Below are 22849 nucleotides of genomic sequence, written 5' to 3'. Positions count from 1 at the left end.
AATAAATAATTGCAAATCATTGCATGCAAAATTGAAAACAGAACTTAGTTTTCTAATATGACATATTTTCATCTACTTAGCCAAGTCCCTTTTCAAAGCAATTATGCAAAATCCTTTCATTTGGTTTTGCTGCCTAGTGCAACTGTAGATTTAATAATACTTTTCATGCCATGAAGAGCATTTAAAACTGCTATTAGCACCTACTTCTATTCCCACCTTTTCCCCATATTATGGACAGGTAGCTGAGGAGAAAAAGATAAAAGTGTAAAAGCAAACCTTCCCTTCGTAGATACAAGTTCTAACATGAATAAATCATTCAATTTCTCAGAATAATCTATCATAGCTAAACTATCCAACCAAAAAAGCACGTTTCAATATCTTTCAAAATTAAGTACATGTCATTAAGAGCCATAAGTAAGTTTAGATCTTTCTATGACACAATTAACCTGTCAGTGTCACTTTATGCTTCACTTCTTCTCTTGACTAGTTTTTGTGTTCTTAGAATAATCCTACAAACTTGATTTGCATTAAAATAATTTTTAATGTTTAAGATTATGCAACGTTGTTCCAAGTTTAGTAATGAAATAATAATGAACTATAATAATGAAATATAATTTGCTTTTACTAAATGAATACCATAGCCATAATCACCAGTATTTTCTTTCAAGGAGGATATGGTTGCACTGACAAGCATAACATCCCAATTTCATCAACTGACTTGCCAGAATAACCCTAACTATTTCAACTTAAAAGGTAATACTTGTGTTTAACAATGCAACACAGATAAAACACATTAGAAGCAGTTTATCTTCAACTTTTACTTTTAACTGTATAATTTCTCTGAATGTAACTAATGAGATAATAAGTGTTTCAAATAATGTAATAATAAGTGCTTCAAATCCAATCTAGGTCCTGACAGATGTATTGTTTACATTAAACACATTACAATTATTCTGAAATCATCCATCAAATGCAGCTAGAAACTATTTAAAATGTGTTTAATATACATTTATGACAGCAAGCCATATGGATGCTAGATGGAAAATTTAATACTTTAGCATATGTTTTCTTGTTGTGAGGATCATTTTTCTAAGTGGCACAGTTACTGCACACTTCAAAACAAACTTTGTTGAACACTTTCCATACCTAGAGGTTGACTTACATAAGTTGTATTCTCAATAATACGTTTGCTTGTACAGATTTTTTACAACCTCTGCACAGGGTGCTACAAACCAAGAACAATTAAATTTTGACTTATTCACTAGGTCAGTATAAAGAAAATAAGAAAGAACAAAATAAGCATTGTCTAATTAGAATTAGAACCTAGCAGTTCGAAAGCACGTAAAAATGCAAGTAGCAAAATAGGGACCACTACGGTGGGAGGGTAACAGCGTTCCGTGTGCCTTTGGCGTCTAGTCATGCCGGCCACATGACCATGGAGACGTCCTCGGACAAGCGCTGGCTCTTCGGCTTTGAAACGGAGATGAGCACCGGCCCCTATAGTTGGAAACGACTAGCACGCATGTGCGGGGGAACCTTTACCTTTACCTAGAATTTTAGCATTAATAACCTCAGTCACAGAACAAAAGTATTATTTTAGTTTGTCCATTATCAAAAAATGCAAAAAATGATGAGATATTACACAACAAAGGTCCCATGATATTCTACAAATTGTTAAACAGAATCATAAAGAGTTTTATGAGTTAGCAAGCACTGAGTTACTAGGAAGCATGCTGACTCACAGCTAACTACAGTTCTTAAATCTGAGTCTCTCAGATTACATTCTTTTAGTATCTGAAAATCTAACCTTTTCATCATGTGGAATGAAAAAATATGTCCAACAACTGAAATGAAAGTTTACTCATCCAGCTTACTCTTGTACTTATGTATCTTTATTACAAGAACCCGTTAAAACAACGAATTGGTCAGGAGGTGCAACTAATTATAAAAACTGCTACAGAAAAGAGGCAGCGCTTTGAAATTCAGCCATAAGATTAGCCTGCTGCTTTGGAAGGGATGTTTCTCTGGAGAATTTAACCCCTTTTATAATACTTTAACAGAACCTTTCTCCCCCATCCAGCTACTTCTTCCCCTTCATTGGTACACCCTAATACTGTAGTACTAGTAGCAGCAGCAGCAGGTGGCTTGACCTCAGCAATGTGACTTCTGATGGTTTGTACATGAACACCTTTGTAAATATGCACACCCTGGTATATATGTCCATACACATCTGAGATAGTGAGTTACAAGGCAGCCAAAAACAAAGTCTGAGTACCAAACAAACAATGAATCTGGGACAAAATTTTCATGCCCAAATGAGTTCAATACCAAATTCAATCAGTTTCGAAGCAGTTGAGTACCAAGGTATCACTGTAACACAAAATGTCACAAAAAATTTCCTATAGTTAGCTCCTTATGTTTGACTGTATTATATAGTTCAACATGAGCTATTTTCAAGGCAAACAGATCTCTGAATAACTCGCTGAACTTTTTCAGGACAGGCAACACGTTAGAAATTCTGCCATTGTTAAAGGAACTGAGGGATCAGGTAAAGAAAATATCCCTGAAATGACGACTCAACAGGCCATGGGGTGTATATAAGTGTGTGAAGCATAAAAACAAGAAAATTATGAATTGCTTAGGGCATACACAAATATGACACATTTGCTTATTTACTGAGAATGGGGAGATCTGGAGGACTGGTTTCAGCTGTGCATTGCATATATTTTTCTCTACAGATAATCCTCAGGTTATGACCATTCATTTAACAATTGTTCAAAGTTACAACAGTGCTGAAAAAAGTGATTTACAACCAGTCCTCATACATATGACTATCACAATATCTCTCTAATCCCATGATCAAAATTATGGGAATTGTATTACATTAATTGCAATGTCCCAGGGTCACATGATCAAATTTGTGACTTCCCAGTTGGCTTCTGATAAGCAAAGTCAATGAACGAAGCCAGATTTGCTTACAACTGTTTCATCTGTTTCATTTTATGACTGGTGTTTCATTTAATGACAATGGCAAAAAAGGTTGTAACAATCACCATGGTTAGCAATGGAAGTTCCAGCCTAAATTGTGGCCATAATTCAAGAACTCCCTGAATGTATCTACATCTATATCCACTTCCTTTTGATAGGATAAGTAAAATTCAGATTGTCTTCATTTCCAGATTTCTGTCCTTGAGTAATAGCTGTTTCATTTAATATCTATTTCCAAAAAGCATTTTTGTTAAAGTTGTATTATTTCTAAATTTAGATACTGCCAGACAAGCCTTTTTTTAATGTCTACTTTTGCTATTTCTATGGAAAGCAGCATCAAGTTAAAAGCTATGCCTTCCACACACTTTCTGAATCCAACTCTTCTATTTTACATAACTGTTTGTGTCAAGTTTCATTTATCAGTTAGGATTAAGGCATACTTGGATCTGTCAGACATTTCCAGGTGTTGGATGAGTAGAAAGCTGCCATTTCTCTTGCTAACCTACTACTTAACTGGTAAAAAGCTGGTGAGCCACATTGACAGTAAGTTGTTCAGTGTGTTGTTCAATGACTCACAGATCACATAGCTCTTCTTAACAAACCATCCCCTTCAATGAAATTGTAAAAGCTCAGTTTAAGGAAATAAAAAGCAGACTCTAATTATAAGATCAAATTCTATGGATCTTTTGAATTGGGGAACAATATTTCTCCATAAGAATTCAACATGTGTCAATGGGATATTCTCCAGAACTGAAGAACTCCTACGATTCAAAATCTATGAATTCAAAATTCAGCACATCTCTAAGGTACCAAACTAGAAAAACCTAACATACTAGTTTTGGAAAAGTTTGGACCAGGTGATACTTAGGTGATGTTAGGAAACCAACATCTGTATTTATTTATTTTCTTCAGTGCTTAAGAAGAGCATACATTGTACAGTTTTAACTACTAGGGATATTTATTTTTCCTTAAACATTCCATAAATTTATATATTTACAGGAACTTTTGCAAATCTCTGCAGGAAGGTGCTATTTTGTGCTTAACAAAATATCTTACCTGTACAGCTCTCAGTTACTATATAGCATTAAAAATGTAATTTCAAAAAGACTTTGAGACATTCTGTATGTATTTCATAGCTGGAGATGAATTAGGACAGAATGGACAAATTACTGTGCCTTCCATAAAATATAACTAGAACTTGATATGCCAGATGTCTTGAAAGCAAAACTCATAAATGTTAGCATTGTTCCTCATATTTTGAAAAATATATTAAAATTATTATTTTTGAAAGACATATATTGATCCATATTTTCTTAAAACATAAAGAGCCGTGCATCTCAGAACTTTTTCTACATATTGAATTTGGGCAATAAAGGTATGCTCAGGAAGAATGTAACAGCATAGCCAAAACATAAATTATTGCCTCTAATTCTTATTCTGTTCCAAGGCCACTTTGCCCCACACTCGCACTTCTAGTAATTTTGCAAATTGTTAAGTTTGTGAGGATTATAAAAGAAACACAATACTATGAAAATAAGCAGTTAAACACTACATAAAGCTGAGTTTGCAACACAATAACACACATAATTTTTAAGTGGAATGACTTTGGGGTGGGGAGGGGTCAGTCAAATTCTTTTCGTTTATTTCTTAAATCACTGATTTTTCCCTATTCACAAATAAAGAAAATAAAAAATAGTTTTATTCTGCAAACATTTTTCTGTTTTTGGCATATGAATATATGGTAGACTGATTTTTATTGAAATCGCTTTGCACAAAGTAGAAACCATGAAGTTTCCCTCCTTAGCTACTTACTTTGCAAACTTCAGACTTCTTATCAAAAAGAAGAGGCCAACACTGTAAAAGAAGCATCCAGCCAAGTTGGGTTCTCATCTTTTTCTGTAAACTAGTATTAAAAAAATTCTCTGAATATTACTTTCTATTAAAGATTGAATTAAGAAATTTTAAAATATTTATGGAGAGAGTAAGTTCATTAAGAGAGATTTCTATTTTGACACAAATCAGTTTTCAAGCATATGAGAATTAAACTGTCACTGCAAAGGTTTTTTTAAAAAAAAACATGAGAAATTATCTTTATCTACTCAGAATGTCCTAACTGTTCTTAACTTTCCCAATTCTTTCTCATTTTTAAAACATGATAGGAAAAAAGTAATAAGAACCAGCTAGTTGTTTAACATGACTTACCCAAGCTGTTTATGTATTTACAAGCCGCTTAGCTCTATCACTATATTAAAGTTTCCAAGAAACCAAACAAAAGAGTATCACTTCTTTGAGAAACTGTACATTCTTTGCTTTGTGGTTACCCTCTTGATTTGGTTGGAATATGACCTCTGACATGACTGGAAGCTTGAGGTTAGAAAGCAAAGCAGTTCCAACAGATTTTAAGACTGGATAAAAGTTACCAGAAGCCCTAAAACCAAAGAAAAAAAGTCTATGCAAGTATCTCAAAATATCAAATGTAACACACATTTATTCCCCTTCTAGAATATTATCTGTAATTTCAACAAAACTATAAAACCAAAGTATGGAACAATATACAAACCTAAGGCAAAGGAAGAAAATGTTGTCTTCAGCTTTAAATTAGGGTAAGTTAGGGAATAAAGACTGTTTAAGTATGCCTGCCAAAAACCTGATATCCATGAGTACAATAATACTTCCAAAACTTTTATAATCTCTCTACAGCAGATAGATTATTGTATCATCCCTGTTTAAAGACTTCAAGAATGGGAATAGATGGCAGCCAATGTAATTGTCTTTGGACCCCTGCCACCAAGCTACTAGTGCTGCATCTCATTTCACACACATAGTAAACACACACATCTAAATTCTTAGCACAGTATTGTCTCTGTGGTCAAAGATCTGTGTATAGTAAGCCTATTGCTGAGAATTGCACACTTTTTAAAATTATTACTTTTCTTATATGTAAACTTTCATTTACTTTCTTCTGCTACTATTTTTGTTTTGCTTTTAAAATTAAGCCCATATTGCTTTGCTATTGCAACTTAAACTGATCTCTTTGATTGGCAAGTTAACACTAGTCAGCAGAATATATGAAATCATGCATTTTTTTACAGCCTAGGTAATAAAGTATGTTCTAAAACATAAAATTTTATAAAATGATATTTTAGCCTTTAAAACACAAGAGTTAGAGATATTTTAGTTTTTACTTTACCTTTGATCATTTGTACTTGGTAAATAAAAGCAAATGTATTTAAAGGATGAAGCAATAATATATGTGTGCTACCACTAAACATTAAAAACAAATGTATACTACAACACAAAAGGAATACTGTCACTTTCTTGTGCCTTAGAAAATTCCTTGTTTCTTTCTAACTCAAATAATAGAATAAATGAACTGCAATGTACAATGGGCAGTGGTGGGATTCAGCCAGTTCACACCAGTTCAGCAGAACCGGTAGCTAATTTTTTGTTGACCAGGCCCAGAATGGACATCCGGAAGCGGCATTCACACAGAGAACTGGTTGTTCACATATTTGAATTCCACCACTGACTACGGGGAAATACAGCAAAAGAGAAAAATAGAAAAAGATGTTACAGTGGTCACAGCAAAGTATTCATGGATGGATTTTTAGGAATTCACAAGTGCAAATGGATACAGAGAAGAATAGGTTAATTATAAGTGACACTGTATAATTTCTATTGAAGAGAATCCTGAGGCGTGTAAAAAGAAAGGTTACCCTGAAGTCTAATAAAACATTATGCTGGAATGCCTCTTTCTTATACAGGAAAGGAAACTGCATTGTTTTATGGCTGGAGAGGCAGCTGGCACTACACTCTGACCTCCAACCCTGACTCAGCAAGGAGCTCATTTATGACCTCACAAGAATCAATCAATTAAATGAGATCATTCAGGAGAAAATCCTCACAGACTGTTTGTCTTCTATCCACAGCTCTCCTCTCATTCCCAGACACATGGTGGCATGCAGGTTCAGTTAAGCTGCACAATTTAGTTTCCTTCATAAACTCACCATTTTTCATGTGTATTTGATAGGTTCTTTCCCTCCAATTCAAAGCTTCTTTCATAGGAATGTAAAAGGGTGTGAGCTCTCTATTCTTGCCTTAGATTTGATTAATTTGTGGTTTTCATGTGCCTATTTCCATTCAGACAATGGAAATAGACTGATTCAACTCCATCTACAAGCAATTTATGGTAGACACATTGATATGTAAAAAGAAAAAGATTTTCAGAGTTGTTTTAGCTTAAAAGGCAAGCGAGTATATATTTTTTAAAAGAAAGAAACTTATGGCTTTACACTAATAATTACTGCTAAACACAGCATATTTGCAAAGATAATTAAAGTTATTATAGTTTGAAATATTTTTGATGTATATAGTCTTTTATTTAGATAAAAATAATCTTTAATCAAGAGAAGGACACCTCTTCCCAGCAGATCAAGTAATAAACTGAGAATAAACAAGTATATCACAACTGATCGTTTTTGAAATATCAAACAGATTGTATATCACATGCCAAGAAAATGTCTCACCAACCTGTAGTCAAACAACCTGCATTTGCTCTACAATGATGTCAACAATTGAGTGATACAATATAAGACTGCAAGCTTTATCATTGTGTTTAATCAATCAAAGATTGTTAAGACGTTATATTCTCCCGGCTCATTGAAAGATTGCAATCAAACTCACTGTCTTGTATTTGCCATAACGGATGTAGCCAGAGGTTGGAGGTTTTTTAATCTTTTTTAATAATAGTAATATAAAATTATTTGTTTTATTATTTACACTATTTGCCTCCCAGAGTGACTGATTTGAGATGGGTGGCTACAAAAAGTGTTGTTGTCAAGGATAGGTTCATAACTGGTCAGACACCCTTGTTCTCTCCATGTTGTTTCCTTTGCCATCCTAATAACCGTTTTTCTATTTCATTATTTAAAATTTATTTCTGTTCTCTCTTCATATGCATACATTGATCTATTCATCCATGTACTCACGTAGTTTTCTTCTTAACTGTCCTAATAAACCATTTTGCAACTAATGTGGCACTTTTAAAAAGTTAATTTTATTATAAAACATGATGCTTGAGTATAAATATAACAACACAAAATTCACATAAGTTATTATCAAATTTCTTATGTAACAAACTAATGTAGTAATAACTAGATGAGAAGATATAAATTAAATAAAATCTGAAAATGTATTGATATACTGCAAATAGGTGATTATCTAGTTTTAGATCCCGTCTGGTTATTAAACAAACTACATCAGTCCCAATATTTTAAACATTGTACAGGCTATATGGAAAAGGAGTTTTTGAATATAACATTTCCTGATATCACGATGTCATGAGATAGGATGAGATGGGATTAGATATCATGAGATGAGATCCAGAAGAAGAGCCTTCTTCTGCCTAAACACCCATCTTTTGGAACATCTTACCCTCCAAGGTGAGATCTGCCTCCACCCCTCCTATCTTTCTGTATGAGCCTGAGGACCTGGTTCTGCCTGTTGGCCTGGAGACCCAATGGGGGAGTTCCATACTAGATCCCACCTCCCCTCTTGCTTCCTGCGTCCCCACCTGCCCATCTTTTATTCTCCTATCACAGTATTCTCACTGTTTTCTTTTTTATTGTTTATTCTATTGTTCCATTATTTTACCACTGTTATGTTTACACATCTTTTCATTTCTCCATTTGTGTAGCTGCAAGCCACCTAGACTAGCCCCATGGCAAGACAGATGGCAAATAAATTTAACAAATAGTAAGGAGCATACCTCCACTGAGGATCCAATGGAACAGAATGCAAAAATTACAATACGGTAATGCAAATTTAACTGACAGCATGTATGACAGCAAAATTAGTTCTAATTCAATCCTCACTGCAAACACTGGAGATGTTTAAATTATTCATAATAACCCTCCAATTGAAATAATTTGTACTGGGTGAAAATATTATCAACTATTATCAAATATATTATAAATTATATCTAAAACAACTAAGAACCCATTTAAATATTTCCTAAAAGTTTGAAGAACTGTGTATTTCTGAGGTTATTAAACAAACAGGAAAAAACATTTGCAACTCTTAGTTAGGTTCTTTCTTAACAAAGACTACACTCTAGAAAAAGTTTCATCATTATCATGCTATTTTTATACAGCACGATTTTTTTCTTACATTCATATCATTTTTAATAAAAAATAGTGCACTGCTATACAAAACAGACTGAAAAGGAGCTTTGTTGCTTTTTGACTTAAAAATAGGAATTCATTTATTATCTAAACAAATGGAATATAGACAGTGTCCAATTTTCCTAATCAAACTGCTAACACCTTTCATAACCTCACATCCATAGCAAGGGCAGCATAATACACTTTCACTAATCAGAATATTTGAAACATATACTGAACAAAAATAATTATAGTCCAATGAGATGAGAGAAGTGAGAATCCTCTGTAATTTCATAATATAATAAGGAGATATTATGGTAACTTCTGGATCTCTGAAGAACTCTTCCTCCACTATCCTTCACATTTCTCTGGAACATGATGTGGATGTGTATGTACATGATTCTATTGCATTCTATTCTATTCTATTGCAAGAAGTTAATATTTTGGAGACTAGCAGTGTTGCAAAGACAGCAGTCAAAATACTGCACAATTGCACTGTTTGCCACATGGCCACAACCATCAAAGAATATGGTTATACATAGCTCCTTTACGTAAAGGATGGGAAATTGAAAATATTTTTTGACAGGAGTTGAAATCTGATTTAAAAAGTCCATAGAACTATATATTGATGACATACATATTATTATATTATCTAGCTTGAACTAGCAATGGCACCACCTGGTGGCTCTTACTTTGAAATTTCTCATTTTATTTTTCCTCTAAATTTCTGACCCCCACCCAAAAATTTTTTCCCCAAAATATATTTCAGAGTCCTTTATAGTTTAAATATATTTTAAACTGAAAAAGTTGCCGGAATCCAAATCTGCACTGATTTTAAATTTTTCCCATTGTGTATTACATAAGACAATCTTCACAATTACAAGTCTTAAGCACTATTTTTAACTCATTATTTCATGTCTAGCTATTCTCTGGAAACCAGAGAATGAGGTATCAAGAACAAACTGAATTTCTAACAATGAAAAATATTAAAGCCATAGGATGCAGAAAAGATACTTTCTTCCCTAAAATCACATTCAGAGTTCCAACTAAGAGTAAAGGAACTCAAAGTAATAATCTGACTTGTTATTCATTGATATTAATAACAAAAGATAATAGCAGATTCTCAAAAAGCGATCACTTCTCCCGTGGGATTCTATATTCCTTGAAACTCAAGTTTAACATATAAAAAATTGCAAATAAATAACAATTTCCATGAAAGAAACTGATTATTTATCACTGCTTTTGAGCATTCTAAAGGGGAAAAAACCTACCTTCAAACTGCACATAATAACCACTTAGTTTCATAAAAATTAGTAAAAGTAGGTATTACCACTGTCGTGGTAAATTAAATTTTTAAACTAAACTTATTGTTCAGGATCAGAAATTTAAAAAGTTTAAAGAACAACTTTTGTAGTCCTCAGTAGAGAAAAGGACAGCTTTCCTTGAGATCCTTACAGAGATCAGTTTTCGGTTTCCACGGAAGCTGGGAAGAACAACTGTTGTTTCATAAAATTACAATGATCTTACATAGCAACAACCTCCCACCCCACTAAGACAGCCTCCTTTCAACACCACTGCTGTAGCATTTCAGGGGTCTAACAGAAAATCCTGTGTAACACAAGCAGCAAGATTATCTGAAAGCACATTCCCACCATCATCAATTGGAAACGGTTACTTAAGGAAAACGGCTGCTAATATGTTCCAGTCAGCTATGTCACCAGGATGACAAAAGCTCCAGTATAAAAAATATGCAACATTTAACCTGATGGCAATAGCTCTGATTATCTGTCAGAAGCATTCATCCATTTTTCTTGTTTCCTGAGGAAACTCTCTGCATATTAGTCACACTGATGCAAGCCAGCCATTTGGCCTAACCCATCTGAGCTTCCTTAAAACATTGTCTGTTTCCAACCTTCATAGCCACGTATTGAAAGTGAGAGAAATGAGACTGTAGAATAAGTAAGACATAGATGAGAGCTATCTTGTATCTTTTTAAGTTAATTACCCTCAATATTTTCTAAAGTCATGTAATCATGCAGACTATACAGCACTTCAACAACAGATGATGCTAAAAAGATGCTGTAAGGCACTATTGGAGATAATGCATTAACATAATTCTTAAATTCTTCTTGGCACATGAAGAAAATTACAAAAAGATTGAAATTTCGCCACAAGGTGAAGAATGCTTCCTAGTAACACAAGATTTTCAATACAAACCTCCAGAGTTTCTCATCCTAAGTACCACTGTATTTAAATAGATAATGAAAATTATAATCTTTAAGAAAGCATAGAATCCTAAACTACTTTGCCCTATGCTTACAAAGCTTTCCAAATTGAGAAAGGGAAAGAAAGAGAGGAAAAATAGGAATGTAAAGATATTAATTTATTTTTTTGACTTTTATCACAATATTAATTCTGAAATGCAAATGCTATAGTATTGAACTAGGTAAAGGTAAAGGTAAAGGCTCCCCCGCACATGCATGCTAGTCGTTTCCGACTCTAGGGGCCAGTGCTCATCTCTGTTTCAAAGCCGAAGAGCCAGCGCTTGTCCGAGGACATCTCCGTGGTCATGTGGCTGGCATGACTAGACACCAAAGGTGCACGGAATGCTGTTACCTTCCCACCATAGTGGTCCCTATTTTTCTACTTGCATTTTTTAGGTGCTTTCGAACTGCTAGGTTGGCAGAAGCTGGGATGAGTAACAGGCGCTCACTCTGTTACACGGCACTTGGGATTCGACCCGCCAAACTGCCGACCTTCTGATCAACAAGTTTAGCGTCCTAACCCACTGAGCCACCGCGTCCCTAGTATTGAACTACCTGGCCTTAATTATCTATCAGAAAGTCAGCACAATTTACAAGCACTAAAATGTGAGCCAGCATATCTTCTTTTAATCTCATTTCAATAGATTTTCATTGTTAATAAATTGATTTTCTCTCTCATCATCATTAGCTTGTGTACAAATGAAGACTGAAGTAGCCAAGATAAAAATATCACATTAATTCAACAGGGATGTTTAATATTCTGTGATGCTCTGTTTTAGCATTGGAATCATTCTTATTTAATGTTGGCACACTCTACTACTGTACTTTGCAGTGCAAATATTACATATCTCATAGACCATTTCACTTTCATGGAAATCTAAAACCTCAGGTTAATTAGCTACAAGAGTCACTTGAAAAAAAATCCAATATAATGCTACTTCAAGTCAACATTTTTTAAGAAAACAAGAGGGACTATTTAAAACAGACTCCAATGTATATCAGTCAGTATAATTCATTCTTGCCGGCAACAATGTGGCTGATAAATAAAAACCACCTTCCATGGGTTTAAGCTAATACACCATTAATATGAAAAGAATTTGACAGTTTACATAAGGGATGTGACCTGGTGCCAACAACCTCTGGCTTCTCCATTTTCCAGATGGAGAGAGATTAGTCTAAAGCCTTTATTCACATAAGAAGATTTTCCCCCCTGGAAAAACTATAAAAGACAATTCTGTTCCAAACTTCAAGTCTCCTTCACAAATGTCTACTCAATTTGGGTCCTTTAACTAATGCCTATTAAAAGAAGCCCTTGGGCCTGAAGCTACTGGGGAAAAAAGACTAATGCAATCTCTACTTTAATGCTTGCCTTTAAAAGATCTATTGACAAAACCAATGGGGAGAATTTGGACAAATGTTAACTTAAGAAAAAAAGATTGGTGACTTTCAATCGTGTATGTGAACGCCTGCTTGAGTTTGATCATGACAGGCTTAAGGCAGGAAAAGTTAATCCTACTTGCATATTAAAAATACATTAATTTTAAATTCAGCATGTATCATTTTCCCTCTTTGATTTATAAAGCATCACTGAAAAAGACTGAAGTACCTTCATGTTTAAAATGGTACAGAATTACAGCACAGGACACTGCCTTTTCTTGTGAAATAATACCAAAAACTGTCCACTGACAAAGCATGACACAATTTCTTACTAATCCTTAAAGCAAAAATGGGAAAATTGAGTATTTCAGTGCTTTATTAAGGGACTACAATAACAGTTAACCAAACCAATTTCCTCATTTTTTTGTATCTTAGACACATAGAAACCATAACTGCTAATTAAACAACACAAATATTTAAAACATTTTTCATTACTATGGCACCATTAAAAGTTATCTACAGGGAAAAATCTATTTTGATTGGCATCAAGGCAAAACCACATCATCTTTATTGTCACAATCGCTTCCCAAGGGGAGCAAATCTTGTTCATGAACCTATGCTACTTCGAATATAACAAAGGTTCAGAGAAACATCTACTGCTTGTCTTTCCATAGTTAGAAAGACAAATATAAAGAAACCCTATATAACCTTAACCTTAACCTTTACCTTTTTTATATTTCAACAGTTCTGTTCTTCTGTTGTGATCTAAGAATACCTTCTAAAGCTAGAGCAAAAAGGTTTAACATTTGTCACCTCCATTTCTGAGTTGGAAACAAAATTTCTTCTAGTTTTGAAATTTCATTGAGGAAATTCCAGCTTCAGCCAAGTTGAGAATTGAGGAGAGATAGGCTCTCTCAACTTTAATTGCACAATTGGAATAAACTTAAAACTCGTATTGGATAATCATAACCTGGCTTCTTCTATAATTATGGCAAGAGACAAAATATTTTATAATTTATAATAAATTTATTATTATAATTTATAATAAAAGATTTTATTCTAATCTAGTATCATATTTGGACTACCACACAAATTAATAGCAATTTTTCTCTTCTATTTTTTTAAATATATGTTTTATTATAGATTTTAGCATAGGTAAAAAGTGAACATGAAAATATATAAAGGAAAATTAAGACTTGGAAAAGTGCAGAAGTACAGATAGAAGAAGATATAAAGGAATTAATTCCAAACTTCTGTACAGCAGTTACACACAAACTAATTATCCTTCCTCCCTCTTTAACATTGCATTAAATAGTTTAGTTTATTCATATTCAACCTTTTTAAACAGTGAATAGCCATTTCATTTTTCCTATCTTCAGGAAAAAGTCCATTTAGAGGTTTCCAGACTTTTATAAAAATGCAATTTCAAAAACAAAATTCTTCACACAAGACAAAATGGAAAATAGTATTTTATAAGAATGAATTCCAAAATATATCTAGAGAACTTTTAATGCAAAAGTATAGATGCCTGCCATATAAGCTGTACAGTGTACTTGAATATAGACTTTTGTGCAGGAAACCCTGATGTTAAATCAAAGGGTGGCAGGTGTGTGGGGAGGTAATCTTTCTTTCTACTGATAGAACACTTTGCCACAATTTCATTTAAAGATTTTCATTTTCCCTGCACTATTCTTTTAGAAGAAATTGCAGTGATAGCAATTCACAAAATTAAGACTAACCTTCTACCAAATGCTGATAGTTCATTATAAAAATTAATAGCTATACTGTATAATCACATACTAAAATACCTCTTCCTCCTGACTTGTATGAACCAAAATTAAGGGAACAGAGTATGATTTCAATAGCAAAATTAGGGTTCAAAAAGGAAAGACTTTTACTGTTCCTTAAACATACAGAATGAAAGAATGTATCATTAAAAAAAATGTTAGACATTCACATACGTTTAGTTTATAGCTGTATTTTATATCTACCATTCCAATTAATAAATATTAAATAACATAAGCAATTCTCTCAATATAATGTCAGATAAAGCAATATTATGTATTGTTCACTATGTAAAATTTCAAGATAGAAGGAAAAGCATCTTATAAACTAGAAAAAACCTATTTATTACAGGCTATTTCTTATTTCCATGTACGTTGTCATACCTTAAATAAATTATCAAGTTGGTTTAAAATGTGATATTAATTCAACATGAAATAATGAATAACACAATTATCTCCTTTATTTGACAAGAGTTTAGAGCAGAGATCTAGAGCTGGCTAAGGATGATTGAGAATGTCTGTAGAAGTCTTACAAGTTACAAAATTTGGAGACCCCTGGCTTAAAGGACAAAAAAATTATACATTCCTGGAGAGTTATGGAATGTGTGGCTCCCAGACTCAACCTGATCCACATAGCAACATATGCTTTAGCTGGTTACTCTTTCTCACCGCCACTGGTTTCAACAGATAGAACCTCAAAGGGGAAAGAATATCTTCTGGCTTTGAATATTAAATGGCATAATTCCATTATATTACTTCCACCTTGTATAGAGGAAAACAATGAAAAGGAAAAAAACCTAGATCTACTTACTGGCTGTTCTATAACAGCAAAATAGAAATTCCATCAAACTGACATTCATATAAAATGAAGTGAAACATGAAAAAACAGAGAAAATAGCAATTCTGTAGAGCTACAAGTTTGAGGACAAGCAAGCTTATTTGAAAAATATTCTAATGTACCATCTATGTACTGACACTTCTTGCCCCATGAGGAATTGTCATTCTTCATGTGATAGAAAAGAAAAAAGAGAAGATGGATTTGTGTTCAATTAACAATCTCTTCTTTGTTTAAACATTGCTCAAACTGCTTCTCTAGTATCTGAAAATTAATTAAAGTCATGAGTACACTTGGTGATTCATATGTTGCGCAAATTGCCTAATACTTCCCTCCTCCTCACTGCTAGATTATTCAAATCAAAATTTTAAATGCTTTTCTAATGGGATTTACAATGACCTACAATTAAAAGTAAGCATAATACATGAGGAAGACAGTAACTAAGGATGTTAGCACACAAGGAATCTCTTCAACATACAACATCCCCCAAAAACTTCGAGATTGACAATTACATTGACTTTTAGATATCTTTCAGTATTTTGTTTATTGATTATTCAGCTTCTAAAATGCTTCATCTTTACAACAAAAAATGGCTTAACAGATACATGAAATGTCATCTTCTGTCTGTAAATATTATACCATAAATGCAGATATTCATATACAGTAAAAGATAAAAATATAGTGATTAGCAATGTATTTTTTTCAGGTCCAATACATAGTGAATCATTCCATTAATTTATAAGTGCTCTTATTTATTTGTACCAGTGACCTGAATAATTTCTTTTTGAGCTATAATATGATTGTGAAGAAACACAATCCCAATTAAGCATCCATACTGAATCTAATATAAATTATAAAATTAAAATTTAACTTATCCTAATTAGAACTTCTACTTGATTTTTTTTACTCTAACACTCACAAGTGAGATCTGATATAAAATAGTCAGAGCAATTTTTTTTACTGATTTTTGAATGATGCTGTGTTTAGCATTAGATTAGTATCTTTAGGCACTTTCTACAAGCAGAAAACAGATAAAAAGAAGGATTGGTCTATAATTTCATATATGGTTAAAATAATTAGCTGATAAATAAACTTTGGAATAATGGACATTATTAAATAATGGAGCAGTATTGAGAGACTTCTGGTTAGATGTCATGGCGTGCCAGGTGCAGGAAGACAGGGCTCTGTCTTCCATGTTTGATTTTGCCCCACTGGGGACCCTAAAAGGGTCAAAAGTCGTCCCAGAGAGGCGACAAGAGAGGAGCCTCGTTGATCGCAGAGGGGCAGTGGTCCTTTTGCTGGATTTGAGGAAGCTCTCCAAACTGGCGGGGAAAAGACTGGCTGCATTCAAGTGGCCAGTCAGAAGCTACTGACAACCAAAGATAAGCACTAATTAGCAATTTTTGAGCAATGTGGATGGAACTAGGTGAGACTTTATCCTCTTTTTATGACCTTAATACTACTCTCCTGGGAAAAAAAATGCCCAAAGCAAAGAATCCTCCCTGATGAGAGAGGGAAGTTTTTGCCCCGCTCCCTCAGGAAAAGAAATGTGGTGAATTAATTGCTTTCCAGGAAAAAGAGAAAACTACAAGATCAGTTTGGAATTAATAAAGATATACAGCTTTGAAATTTGGGAACTAAAAGTACCTTTGAGATTTTTTTTTAGAAAATATATTTAAAAGTCTGTAAAATAGGCTTGGATTTGGAAAGCTAGAAGATCATGGCACTACAACTTATTATGCTTAAAGGAAACTTGGCTTGAACCCGGACTTAGATAAGACTATTTGTTGTTACTTTTGCAGACTGCAACTGGTAAAAGAGAAAAAAAAACTCTTGGTCTGCTTAGCTGTGTTGGGGACCCTACTGGACTATAAAAACTACATACAAAAACAAAATGGGTGTTTCATACTCAGCCTCAAAGGGTAAAAAAAACCATCTTTAATACTTGTTTTGAAGCCCCCAGCTTGATATACCAACAAGAAAATGTTCAGGAATCTCAGAAATTCTTTCTATGTTGAAATCAATCCAAGAGACAATTGTTTTATTCCATGATGAGACTAAAAATAATGTAAATGAGATCAAAGAACAATTTTCTAACCTAAACTTACAAAACCAGACAATGAATACAAAGAAGGAACTAGCAACCCAGAAAACAGAAGGAAAATTAGAAGAAACGGATCCAAAGATGGAGGACCTAATGGAAGGAATTAACAGATAGATACAGACAAATGAAAAATTAGAAGATGCAGTGATAACACCAGAAATGGTCAAGATCTCAGAAACATTTGAGGATAAAGAATAAGAGCTGATCAAATAGATGATAAAGCTGTTAGGAGAAATGCTAAACACTGACAAAGAAATGAAAAGAAAAACTGAATGAGGAGGATGGAGGCTGTAATGAATATAAATGGGTTGAGCATTCTTCCAAAAATACTTCAAGTTTTCTTCCTCATTCCAAACAATGTATACAAAAACAGAGGAAGAATTACTTGATGATTCAAATGCATTGACTTGGAAAGTTATTTGGCAAAGGAAGAAAGCTAGAGTAAGACTGAAGAAAATAGAGGTTTTGACCTATTAGATGGGATATTATACTATTAAACAGATGTTTGAATATGGTTAAGAAAATAGATGTTAGAAATAAAAGTATTTATTATAATTATTATTATAATTATTATAATTAGAAGGATAGGATTTGTAACTAGAATATTATACTTTGTTATGAGACGGGAAATATGAAAATTCTAAAAGGATTTGAATATGGGAAGCTTTTAGTTACCCAAATATAATTTATTATGATAAAATTATAAGTGATAATTTGAACATTGATGGGAAATTTTTAAAAAAATTAAAGCGGGAAAAACAGGATATTGATTGAACAAATGGATTTTAAGTGCAAATGCAATTAAGATATGTACTGGCTAGAAAAGATATTATAAACTGACACTATCGATATTATGTATAATACCAGAAAAATGTGATGAAGATATCTATATTTAATCATATATGTATTAATAGTAACAAGAATTGTATTTGCCCAGTGTGGAAAAATGTATACCATCGGAAGAAGAGAGGATCAAGGAAGCACTGGATGATGTAATATTGAAACTAGACTGAGAAAATTAATATATACCACTGAATTACCAATGGACCCAGACAACATGTTTATTGAATACTCATGATTATAAAATTATAAAATTAATAAAATAGAAAAATGACAGGCATGATACAGTTTCATTTTCTTTAATTACATTGTTTTTACTCTATTTCTATTGCTACATGGAATAGAACTTTTTGATCCATATAAAGACTATCTGACCTTCATGCCTTTCCCATTAAGGTACTGAAAAAGGTCATGCAAAGATTTGAAAGTGTCACCAATATACTTTTTCTTTACAGCTGATTGAGATTAGAAAGCAATGAACTGTTAAATTGGTGTCTGGACAAATTATGGGTTAGATAAGGGTTAATTAACTTAATCTCAGTGCTGATAAGGATTGGCTGCTATTGATGAGCAATCCATTGGTGAATGACAGTATTCAGTTTGCTATGGATAGCAGTTGCACGCTCTTTAAGGAATAAAGATAATTGGATACCCAAGTGCCTCTGAAGCATAGATGTCTCTTAACAGTTATATATGGTACACCAATTCTGATTACTTCTGAGCTGTCATGTCATGGTATCTTTTGTTTACCAAGAATACTCCAATGCTTGGAAGTGAGACTTTCATTGAAGGATGTTTAATGAAAAGACTGCAGTTAGATCAAAATCACTACACAAATGCTAGCCAGGACCAGAAATTGGGAGCAGTTAAAATACAAGGAACTTATATTTTTAAGGATCCAACATCAGATTTTAAAACCTCAGGTATGTAAAAAACTAAAGTAAAAAAAGTCTGTAGCTTAAAGAATTATCTGGCTAGGCTAGCAATCACAAAGCAAAAGAGAGAAAGAGACAGAGAGAGAGAGAGAGAGACAGGGACAGAGACAGAGACATAAATAGGGCAGCAAAGAGAAAGGGGTGAGAAGATCCATATATATTCTAATACTGGCCATTAGCTAGAAAGAAAAAATAACCTTATATATATATTAACTATGTTTAGTATTTTTTTATTTTTCCTATTGAGCATCCACATTCAAAAAGAAAAAAATATATATTCAACAGCATTCTGCTTTATAAAGTTTACTGCTGAATAAATCATGTTTCAGCATTTTTCCATTTTTTAAAAAAAACTGACATTTCTCTTTAACTTTACTAAATTAGCAATGCAATCTGTTCATTTTATTCAGAAATAAATACCAGTAAGTTCAGTGGGCTCTGTCCCAGATAGATTGGCATATGAACACAAAATAAATAATTCAATACAAGTTCCAAAGTTTTGTGCAAAGCATAAGTAACCAAGCTAAGAAGAAATTCTAATAAATATAAATTATTTAATAACTACCCACAATTTGTCCATCTACAAATCTTATCTCCAAAAAATATTCAAGAAGCTGTGTTATTTTCAAAAGTTTTGAAAACTAAACAGACAAACATTCTGGATAAATTTTTCCTCCCTCCCAGACAGAAGTCCCAAGGTGTTCAGGACTTGCTGTGCCAACTATTCCCAAATGCCATCTCTCCATAAATACATTCAACTGGCTTATTACAATACAAATGGAGCAAGAAAGAAAACTTTACAATGAGTTTCCACCCTCCCTCATAGTCCTATTTTCCTTCTAAGGCTTAACATGGGGTCCCATGGCTCCTTCCTTCAGCTTTTCACAGGTATCTGGGAACTGGTAAAAATTGGGACATCCTCAGGTTGCATGGTGGCTTTTTGTAGATGGCTGGATTCAACACTCAATTCCATGGCTCCAAAGCATCTGGGTCAGTGTGTGCTCTGCTTCCAAAGGGTTGGGACACGGTGGCTCAGTGGGTTAGGACGCTGAACTTGTCGATCAGAAGATCGGCAGTTTGGCAAGTCGAATCCCGAGTGCCGTGTAACAGAGTGAGCACCTGTTGCTCGTCCCAGCTTCTGCCAACCTAGCAGTTCGAAAGCACCTAAAAATGCAAGTAGAAAAATAGGGACCACTACGGTGGGAAGATAACAGTGTTCCGTGCGCCTTTGGTGTCTAGTCATGCCAGCCACATGAGCACGGAGAAATCCTCGGACAAGTGCTGGCTCTTCGGCTTTGAAACGAAGATGAGCACCGGCCCCTAGAGTTGGAAATGACTAGCATGCATGTGCGGGGGAACCTTTACCTTTTTAAGTTTTAGTAATTCTATCAAATTTGATTTAACTCCTATTTTCCATTTTTACTTGATTTTATTCATACATCCATTATATTATATTTCAACAGTTAGCCTACTGTTTTTGTGTCTACTGTTCTATAACATGTGATTTTTTTCAAGTTGTAGATTATATGATAATATACAGTATTATCACTTCCGATTAAATCTGTTCTCCTCTATAAATAAGAATTTTAAATATTTATAGCTAGTCCTCAACCTATGGCAGAACTGGAGAGGAGAATCCCAAATTAAGTGAGATATCACATGACCATTTCGCTCAATGACCATAATCCTAGCACTCTCAGTTGTGATAGTTAAGAGATCTCATGGGTCTTTTAACAAGCAAAGTCCCAGGTAAGGAACAAGGGGGTGGCTGGGAAGGGGGTGGAGGAAGCTGAATGAAGGGGTGCTGCAGTTTGAGTCAGAGAGAGTATGAGTTGGCAGAGATGCTGTATTTCTGTGCAAAACCACAGCCAGTGAATAGTGAGTAGTGAGCTTTCCTGGGCCTGGACAGTTTTGCTTATAGTGGTAGGCCAGATGGGTGGTGAGACTTCCCTGGATATAGCAGCTTTGCTTGCACTGGACGACTAGGGGAGGTGAGATCAGGAGAATAATAGGCAAATGTAGGGAGTCATAAGCCTGGACAGACTGTCATGCACTCTGAATTTTTATCGTATGACCCATGGGGTGCTGCAATAGCCATATTTTCAAACACAGGTCATAAGTCCCTTCATTCAGCACCATCATAATTTTGAACAGTCACTGAACAGATGGTCCTAAGTCGAGAACTACCTGAATTGGCCATGAAAATGGAATTCCATTCTAGTAATCAACATGTGATAGCATGGCAAAATCAGTCACAAATAATAGTGATATAACCAGAGGTCAAGGATGAATATGACTAGACTTAAAGTAAGAAGTACCAGAGCTATCACTTCAAAAATGACTAAAATCCAAAACTTCTGGATAAGCTGCCACAGAGATAGACAAGTTAGACAGAAAAGATGGGACTGCCAGATCTATTTAGGTCGTTATGTTCAAATTTACATAAGTATTTGGAAAAACTGCCTTCACCTTCACATAAAGAATATGTTCAGTTGGAGTTGGATGGCATAAACAATCTAAATAAATAAATAATCATCTTTGGTGCTAAACATGGAAAATTCAAAAAGTACCTATGGAAGCAAATTTACTTATTATGTAAAACTGGCTACTTTCTACACAGGAATGATTTTTCCAAATGTGATCAATCAAATGTAAAAGTTCTACTAGTATGCAAGGACTTCAATTCTTAAAAACACAATATTTTACATGTAAATTGATATAGTAGAACAGAACATTTCGCCTCCCAATGAAAGTACATTTGCTTCACAAAAGAGAATCCAAAATATTTTATGAGTGTATGTTCCATGAAAGTAGCTTCGAGCGTTAATTGTTCAAACTAATACTGTAAAACAAACAATACAATGGGGCAAATCAATGAATCCTGGGATTAAAACTGAGGCTGCTCAAAAGAAACTAGGTCCTATTAGTTCTGCAAAATGCATTGATCTGTTATATTTTGGCATGACCACACAAGCAGTGTTAACACATTACCTATTTTAATGCTTTTGTGTTATCTATGCTCATGGCCCATATTGCAGTTCAACAAGAAAGAGCTTGATCTCTTTCCAAGAGAGATTTCTTCTTAAACATAAACTAAATGCAGCTTTGAGAAGCACAGTGTAAGATTCTTGACATGCTTGTAAGGAAAATATGGGAAATAAGGCAATGTGAACAAATTTACAATACAATGTCAAATGACAAAATGCTCTATCATTATTAAATATCATCTTTACTGCAAAATACACTTTTAAAATTACCACAATAATACTTACATCATTAACTGAAGTCAATTAAAATTAAACACAGTTGGTTTGCACATCATGTGAAAATACCACATGAAATACACCCAGAAGACTACATACACAGAATTTATTTTGTTGTGCCTGTGTTGTGGCTCTTCTTCATCCTTCAGCCATAAGGACGGACATATTTGGCATATTCCACTTATCAACAGCCAAGAAGCTACTAAATGTAGCTACTAAATGTCATCTCCTATTTTATGATTCATCCAAACATTAACTAGTGAAACTATGAAAGAAAGAAAGTAGTGACGGTGATGGA

At 33.8% G+C, this 22849-nt stretch overlaps 1 protein-coding gene across 2 annotated transcripts in view; it reads right to left on the bottom strand.

Annotated features, from left to right (window-relative positions):
* EFNA5 (ephrin A5) overlaps positions 1-22849 on the bottom strand; it is a gene marked incomplete at both ends in the record, with an annotated part of 185184 nt that overhangs the window by 117605 nt on the left and 44730 nt on the right. The gene's annotated exons all lie outside the window — the stretch shown is intronic.

This window comes from Vipera ursinii, assembly GCF_947247035.1.
Source record: "Vipera ursinii genome assembly, chromosome: 2".
In the NCBI taxonomy this organism is placed as follows: Eukaryota; Metazoa; Chordata; class Lepidosauria; order Squamata; family Viperidae; genus Vipera; species Vipera ursinii.
The sequence above is the reverse complement of the archived record's forward strand: the minus strand, read 5'-3'. Positions and strand labels throughout refer to the sequence as shown.